The 9,271-nt window shown below is 37.5% G+C and overlaps 1 pseudogene; it reads left to right on the top strand.

Annotated features, from left to right (window-relative positions):
* Window positions 1–7,534: 7,534 nt before the first annotated feature.
* Window positions 7,535–8,107, top strand: LOC107149561 (annotated as a pseudogene).
* Window positions 8,108–9,271: the final 1,164 nt, after the last annotated feature.

Genomic DNA, 9,271 nt, shown 5'->3' with positions numbered 1-9,271 from the left:
GCCTGTTTTGGTACCAGTACCATGCTGTTTTTGTTACTATTGCTCTGTCGTATAGTTTGAAGTCTGGTATCGCTATACCGCCTGATTCACACTTCCTGCTTAGCATTGTTTTTGCTATTCTGGGTCTTTTATTTTCCCATATGAATTTCATGATTGCTTTCTCTATTTCTACAAGAAATGCTGTTGGGATTTTGATTGGCATTGCATTAAACCTATAGAGAACTTTTGGTAATATCGCCATTTTGATGATGTTAGTTCTGCCTATCCATGAACAGGGTATATTTTCCCATCTTCTAAGATCTTCTTCTATTTCTCTCTTTAGGGTTCTGTAGTTTTCATTGTATAAACTCTAGAAAAACTAGGGATAACAGGAACATACCTCAATATTGTAAAAGCAATCTATGCTAAGCCTCAGGCTAGCATCATTCTGAATGGAGAAAAATTGAAGGCATTCCCTCTAAAATCTGGAACAAGACAGGGATGCCCTCTCTCACCACTTCTGTTCAACAGAGTTCTCGAAACACTGGCCAGAGCAATTAGACAGACAAAAGAAATTAAAGGCATAAAAATAGGAAAAGAAGAACTTAAATTATCACTATTTGCAGATGACATGATTCTATACCTAGCAGACCCAAAAGGGTCTACAAAGAAACTATTAGAGCTAATAAATGAATTCAGCAAAGTGGCAGGATATAAAATCAACACACATAAATCAAAGGCATTCCTGTATATCAGCGACAAATCCTCTGAAATGGAAATGAGGACAACCACTCCATTCACAATATCCTCAAAAAAAAAAAATAAATAAAGGCATCCATATTCTGATCTGTTAAGTGGAAACAAAAGCAAAACAAGTATGTTTCAATCTCATTTTCAAAGCACTAAATTGCTACATAATGATAAGTGATAAAAATGCCTCTAATTTTCCTCTCTGTTCTTTTCCCTAACTGGCTGGACATTTTCTGGCTACATAGAATATCATCATATTCATGAATTCAAATTAGAGTGTTCTTAGGAAAGATACCAGAATATGCCTTTGTTTGGTCAAGGGAATTTATTTAAGGATTAGATCTTCAGAATTTGCCAGAAAATACCACTAAACTTTATATAATTCCTCTCTATTATGCTTTCTTATATGGATATATCTATAATTTGACATAATTATATTTTAAGTTCTAGGGTGCCAAAAATTTTAGAGGGATTTTATGTTTTCCTTCACACTCTCTGTATAGGACTCATGGTACTTTTTATATGCGTACTAGTAGACCTTATAAGAGGACTGAGATGTAGCTCAGTGATAGAGCATTTGCCTAGCATGTGCAAGGCCCTGGGTTCAATCCTGAGCACTGGAAATAAAATAAAATAAAATAAAAACCTTAAAAGAAGATTTTCATTCTGTGACCTTTTATTAACTATGTTCTATGGCTACACATGTACCTATGTATAGTTATTTAATTATTTATAAATGTGCAACTGTACTAATATGTTATATATGGTATAAAATGTACATCAAATATTAAAAGAATGGGAAAAAGATAGCATAGCATCTGAATTATTGATGCTAATTCTTTTTCTTCATTTAATACTTGTAATATTTTAGCAAGAGCACTGAGTTTGAACTTACTTCATTGTTTAATACTTGGAATTAAAAACATTTAAAATTTTATTACTTGGTTTTATTGGCTTCTTTTGTTTTTGTTTTTCTGGTTTGCTGCAGTGTTGGGGATTGAACCTAAGACCTTGCTAAGCATGCCCTCTATCAGTGAGCTACAACCCCCAGCTCTGTAATGGCTTCTTTGAGATATAAATGATCTCTTATTAATACATAGAATTATATTGGAGAAATACATCATTAAATCATTACATTCTTGTGTCAACTTCCTCCTCCAGTTTTGCAAAGCCTTGCATTAAAATTTGGCAGTATTTCTCTATTTTCCTTGATGTCTTTCAGTTCTTGAAAACTAATCAGAACATGTTGCATTTTTATATTTCTAACAAATGGTTTGAACACTCACAGAGACCCTTGATTAGTAAGATTGTTGAAAAAGGCTTAAAAATTCTATGTTTTCTGTATTTATAACTATATAACAGGACCATTTTAATAGTTTTTATATATCATTTTTAGTAATAAGATCTCATGCATGTCCATATATCTCTTTTCAACCTGGCTTCTTCTTAGCATTAATTTCCTTAGAAAAGCAATTGCTTTTTCATGAGTTGTTATACTACCACGGATTAGTAGTGTTCCTTTTATTTTTAAACTCTTGTTAGGTGGCAAACTTTTGTGCTTTTTGCTTCACTGTTTTTGCTACAATGATTATGTTTATAATGCTGTTGTCAGGATCTTTCTAAACAATTGTTTGTTTGTTTGTGTGTGTGTGTGTGTGTGTAATGTGTTTAGTGAAAACAGACAATACAATATAACTTTGAACATGTAAATTGCCATATACATAAATAAAGAATGCGATGGGAACCTATGATTGGAGGAGGCGGGTAGAGGGTAAATCCTAGAAATTCAAAGAGAGGAGATATATTTGAGAGCAACTTGAAGTGGGAGTTTGCTGAATGGAAGAGCCAGTGAAGGTTGTGCATGACACAGAGTGACTTACCCATTGAAGAGTCAAAATATGGTACGCCTGGACGAGGGTTAGATCCTGGACCCTGGATGGGATATAGACTGCGAAGGGCAACAGGGAGCCACTGGAGATAGGTAAATTTTGAAAATAACTACATTTTTGGCAGTTCTAGAGAAAACTCTGTTCAATCTAATTTAATGAATAACTATTGAATATATTCTATGTGGCAGTCATTGCAAAACAAAAGTATATTTGTGCATATTTTACTTGGTGGAAGATTTAAGCTGAATATTTACAAATGAAATATACAAATACATAAAATTGTCCTCTAACTTGTGACTTTTTTGGGGAGTTATCCTTGACATCCAGAACACATTAACACTAGCTCTTAAAAATACACAATTAAGTGCCCTATAATGATGTTTTAGTTAGTGACAGATGGTGTATACGACTCTGGTCTGTGTCTTGCTCAGTGCTATCATAGCCATCTCAGTTTGTGCGACTGTACTCTGTGACATCTGCACAGGGATGAATCACCTAGAGATGCATGGCTCATTATGTGATGCGTGACGGTGTTATGTTTGGGGTTTACACTGTGGTACTACATTATGAATGAGGCAGTATTACCATGACATTCTTCAGAGACTGAGTCCCTAAATGTCCAAGGCTGACCTAGAGCTAGAGGATTCTGTGTTATCACACTGATGACCATATTTTCAGAAACCCCAAATACACTTTTTTTTCCCCAATTGAGAATTTATACACATTTATGTAAAATGATGCTTATATCCTGAACCCCACTCCCCCATATACATGTGAGCCAAGCTTCCATGCTAAAGAAATCTATTCAAGTGTGGACTCCTGAAGGAGTAGAAGAATCCTAAACTGATACGTGCCAGTTTAGAGAGAGTGGCCGCGTATGCGGTGACCTTGAAGGTGCAGCTTCCAGTGTTTTCCTCATTGCTTGATGAGAGGTGCCCGGATGCCCTTGTGGTTTGCCACTTAGGACACGTTAAATATCTGAAAAGACTCTTATGTCACAGGAAATAAAGATGAATTCATTTATTTCTGATTATAACAGTAAAAATGTGCTTTGAAGAAAATCTATAAAATGTGAAAAGTAAAAAGAGGAAAATGCAAAACCATCCCAAATCAAACTCCTCAGACAAAGGGGAATGAGGGAAAGGAGAGGGAATGAGAATAGGAAAGACAGTAGAATGAATTAGACAGAATTTTCCTATGTTCATACAGGAATACATTACCAGTGAAATTCCACATCATGTACAACCACAAGAATGGGATCCTAATTAGAATAAGTTATACTCTATGTATGTATAATATGTCAAAATACACTCTATTGTCATATGTATCTAAAAAGAACAAATAAAAAAATAAAACCCTCAGAGGTAAAAGTAATTGATATTTTATATAATTTTCTTCTAAGCATTTTTCTATGCTATATAAAATTCATATATTTTCAAAGTAAAAGACTCATTATATATAATTTTTGCATACTGCTTTTAGAATTTAACATGACTAATGAAGATTTCCCATGCTGTTAAACATTTTTTTGAACACGTGTTTTTAGATGGCTGCATAGTTCAGTTGGTTCTTGATTTTGGAGGTGTTCTGCATCTTGGATTTAAATAACCACAGATTGAAAATATTCAGGAAAAATGCATTTGTACTGAAAGTGCACGGATTTGTTTTTTGTCCTTATCCCAAACAATACAGTGTGACACTATTTACATACCATTTACATTGTATTAGGTATTGTAAATGATCTCAAGATGATTTAAGGTACATGGAAAGATGTGTAGGTTGGTTATATGCAATTAGTATACCATTTTATAGGGAACTTGAGAATCTGTGGATTTTGGTATCCTCAGGAGGTGTCCTGAAACCAATCCCCTGGGGCTATCAGTCACCCCTGAGGAGTGACTGTATTGAGTTCTTTTGTTGTGTTGTAATTAATTCAAACAATTTCCATTTTGGGATATTAGGTTGATTTCAATATTTTTGGTTATTTCCCCCCTGTAATAATAAATATATTATTTAGCATAAACTCTTGGCCATATCTCTGATTATTTATTTTCTTGGGATCTATTTCTAAAAGTGATTCAAAGTATATAAAATCTGTCAGAGGTGAACTGTTATTTTACAGAGTGATGGAAAATATCTCCATGTCGGCGAAAGTGCAGTATGACAGCGAGGGCCTCTGGATGATGGAGAAATATTTAAATTTAATTTCCATTTATTCATTTCTTTGTGTCTTGCTCAGTGCTATCATATTTTTAAAAAATATTTTCAGTTGTAGTTGGACACAATATCTTTATTTATTTATTTACTTAATGTGGTGCTGAGAATTGAACCCAGTGCCTCACACATGCTAGGCAAGTGCTCTACTACTGAGCCACAACCCCAGCCCAACAGATATTTATTGAATACCTTTCGTATCCCAGGCTAGGCACTGGCTGCTGGGGTACGGCAGGAAGCTAAAGGGATGTGTTCACTGTCCTCTTGGCAGTGACCTGGGAAGTTAGAAATCGTGGGTCAACTTCTTGTTTACACATAAAGAAAGAGGGGAGGTGGCTTGCCCATGCTTATGAAGCCAATGATGGAGAGCTGAGTGCAAGCCACTCACAGTCAGGGCTCTGTGCACATCTTTCCCCTCAGTGGTACCCAAGGCTTCATTTCAGGGTAGATTTTTGGTGTCCTCTAGCCTATCATATTTACATTTAGCTCTGGGCAAGGTTGTAAGTGTGTCTTTGGTACCCTGGTCTCTCCCTTCTGTGCCCTTTCCCCACTTTGGGTTCCCCCCAACTCTTCCCAGGCATGCAGGGACCTCATAATCTTTTTTGTTTTTCATGATTTATGAAAATCTGCTTTCTATGAAGGAGCCTATGGTATCAGTCATTTATATTTCATGGTGGACAAGTTAAGACACTGTGTTCCTTCTTCTGGGGGGAGTTAGCAGTGAAGGTATTTAAAGATTCCCTTCTTATTGAGAAACACCAGACTTTGTTTCCAGTGGGAGAATTCTAAGCATCAGGCAACAGATAGGGCAGAGGTGCTTTTCTCTGCTGGGCTTCAAAGTTCCCAGCTTGCTATGGAAGGATCCTTGGCAAAACATCTGCTTCTAGGGCTGGGGTTGTGGCTTAGTGGTAGAGCACTTGCCTGGCCTGTGTGAGGCCCTGGGTTTGATCCTTAGTACACCATAAAAATAAACAAAATAAAGGTATTGTGTCCATCTACAACTAAAAAATTAATAACAACAACAACAAATCTGCTTCTAGCTGGGTGCAATGGGGCACACCTGTAATCCCAGTGACTCAGGAGGCTGAGGTAGGAGTATTGCAAGTTCAAAGCCAGTCTCAGCAACTTAGCGAGGCCCTTAAGAAACTTAACGAGACCCTGTTTCAAAAGAAAAATTGAAAAGGGCTGGAGATGTGTCTCAGGAGTTAAGTGTCCCTGGGTTCAATCCCTGGTACCAAACAAACAAAAATAGAAACAAACAAACAAACAAAAAATCTGCTTCTGCTTCTCTGCCCTTTCCACCAAGTTTGCTTAGCCCAGTTTCCATCTTCTTGTACAAGACAGACAAAGCTGGGAGAGAATGTCAAGGACATTGTATCAAACCTTGAACAAACTTAATCCCAGTCTTTTCTAGAGGCCGCTTTGGAGCTTTATGGAACAGGGAACCCCATTGCCAGGAAGCCCCTTTCCTTTTCCCCACCCCTCCCAATGAGGAGGGTCTCTGCTCGGAAGGAAATTCAATCATGGTCGCCCAGCCACCAGAACTGAATTTGGATGGACTGTTTCCTCTTTGGATTCGGTTCCAAATTGCATTCCTGTTTCTGTGTTTGAAGTTAATTAGAGTCACAAATCATTTGTATTTCCCTTCTATGAAAGAAAGCCTGCCATGGTACTTATCTCATCGAGTTAATTGACTAACAGAAGGCTCGTTCTTTCCTGAAAACACTCTAAATGGCACCGATGGGTAAACACCAGGCTTGATCATCCATGTAATAAAAGCTTAGAGAATTGGAATTTCTAGGTTTTAGAAATGGGGGTATGTGATTTCTTTCTCTGAGCCACACAGCGAAGCATTCTGATGTCCTGGATTTGATTGAGACGAAGTTGAGAATGGATGAACCTACCCACTGGTAGGGGACACAGTGTGTGTGGACAAAGGAGAGGAAGTGAACAGAGCATAATAGCCAGCCAGTGGGCTATTGACAGCTGGAAATCAAATGTGGAAGCTCTGTCAATGTAATAATGTTTGAATTATGAGGACCCCTTAAATTTCTATTAGAATATTTAATTTTTAAAAGAGTTTTGAGTTATAACCTCAGGAGAAGATGCCTCTAAACCAGCTTTGATACTCTGAATAAACTTTTAACCTTCCCCAACTTGAAACAACTGTGATGAAATACACATAATGTAAAATATGCATGTTAACTATTTTTAAGGGTAAAGTTCAGTGGCACTAAGTATATTTCCATTGTTTTGTGATTTTCATCACCATCATCTCCTGAACTCTTCATCTTACAAAATGGAAACTCTGTATCTCCTAAATAATAACTCCTCATTCCCACTGGCAACCACATTCTAGTTTCTGTGTCTAGATTTTGACTAGTCAAAGTACCTTATGTAAATGGAACCATACAGTATTTTTCTTTTTTTTGGGACTGGCTTATCCAGTTAGCACAATGTCGTCAAAGTTCATCATGTCATAGCCCGTGTCAGGATTTCTTTCCTTTTCAATTGTATGAATTTTACCACTTGTGTAGTAGCATCTATATTTTGGCTAATGTGAATAATGCTGCTACAAGCTGGGTATACAAATGTCTCTTTGAGATCCTGTTTTCAGTTCTTTTGGATACATGTAAAGATTTGCTTGGAGGAGGTCAAGGTGCAAGTCTCTTTGGTCATCCTGAATCTGGCTTCATTTGACACCAGCCATCTCTACCATGCCACCCAAGTTTGATCCCAATGAAATCAAAGTCACGTACCTGAGGTGCACTGTTGGTGAGGTTGGTGCCATGTCTCTCTGGCCCCCAAGATTGGCCCCCTGGGTCTGGCTCCCAAGAAGGTTGGTGATGACATTGCCAAAGCAACTAGTGATTGGAAGTGTCTGAGGATTACAGTGAAACTGACTATTCAGAACAGACAGGCCCAGATTGAAGTGATACCTTCTGCTTCTGCCCCATCATAAAAGCCCTCAAGGAGCCACCAAGAAACAGAAAACATTAAACACAGTGGCAATATCACTTTCGATGAAATTGTCAACATTTCCTGACAGATGTGTCACCAATCTTTAGCTAGAGAACTTTCTGGAATGATTAAGGAGATTCTGGGGACTGCCCAGTCTGTGGGTTGTAGTGTTGATGGCCACCATCCTCATGACATCATAGAAGACATCATTAATGGTGCAGTGGAGTGCCCAGCTAGTTAAGAAGTACATGGGAGAATTTCTTTCCCACAGAGTTAAGAAATACATGGGAGAATATTTTAATAAAGGATCATCTGATATAAAATAAAAGAATTGCTAGATCATATGGTAATTATATTTTGAATTTTTTGAGGAACTATATTGTTTTCCATCGCAGCTGTACTATTTTACATTCCCATCAATGTAAAAGGGTTCCAGTTCTCCACATTCTAACACTTGTTTTCAGTAAACTTTGAATTGCAAGATCCATGTAATGAAGTTATATTTTGAAATATTAAATAATTATTTTTTATATTGATAACATAGTAGTGCCAGGTTGGCCAGTGACTCCTCTTGGATACTCTATGGTTTCTTTCATGATAAAATATGGACAACTCTTCCATGAGTCATGAGACTTATTGTCCCTAAGAAGAAGAATGAGGTGTAGAGTCCTTGTCAGACAAAAGGAAGAATGGAAATCTAGCCCCTCCTGGTCCTGCTGGATGGTGATCTGGGGAAGGGAAATCGAGGTAGGAAGGGGAGGGAAAAATACTGATTCAGACTTTTCCCTCCTCTATGGGTAGAGGTGTGGCAGGAGTGAGGAAATTTAAAAACTGTGAATGAGTTAGTGGCGTACTTGGTTGAAAGGGATATAAGCTGTAGTGTGCTGGTAAATATTTGCAGCCAGCTCTTTGTAGAAACTCAAATTCTCACTTTTGTATCGTGTGCCAGTTTCCATGGTCTAATCCCACCATGGCCAATTTCAAGTTACCAAGGTGAACTCTCCACAATGCAACTGGGGAGAGATGTGCAACAGCTCATCATTAGGGAGCATCCCTTTCCCCAGACAAAGCAGTTGTAATTAACTTCAAGAACATAAATAGTAAAATGTAATAAAAATAATTAGCTTTGAGTATTTATTACCTTTTTTGAATATTTAATTTTAAGTTTTAATAATGGTTGTGTTTAGCAACCGAAAAGTCATGAAAAATTAGCCATCATTCTCATGATCAGATTGCAGCACACCACTGGCTCTAAGCCTGCATGGACAGAGCCCAGAGATGATAGTGTTTACTGATGGAGGAAATGGCCTGAGGTGCTGCTCCTGGTTCCTTCCTCAAGTCTCAAGGCAATATTACAATGGATCCTAAAGTGGACCAGCAAAGTCTGGAGTCTGAACAAAGAGGCATCAATGTGCAAGAACTTCACGATTGATTGAATTCAATGCCGGACTAGTGGACTTTGAAAATAAACATCCTCA

The sequence above is a fragment of the Marmota marmota genome, unplaced genomic scaffold, assembly GCF_001458135.2.
Source record: "Marmota marmota marmota unplaced genomic scaffold, marMar, whole genome shotgun sequence".
Lineage (NCBI taxonomy): Eukaryota > Metazoa > Chordata > Mammalia > Rodentia > Sciuridae > Marmota > Marmota marmota.
This window is presented reverse-complemented; position numbering and strand designations above follow the sequence as displayed.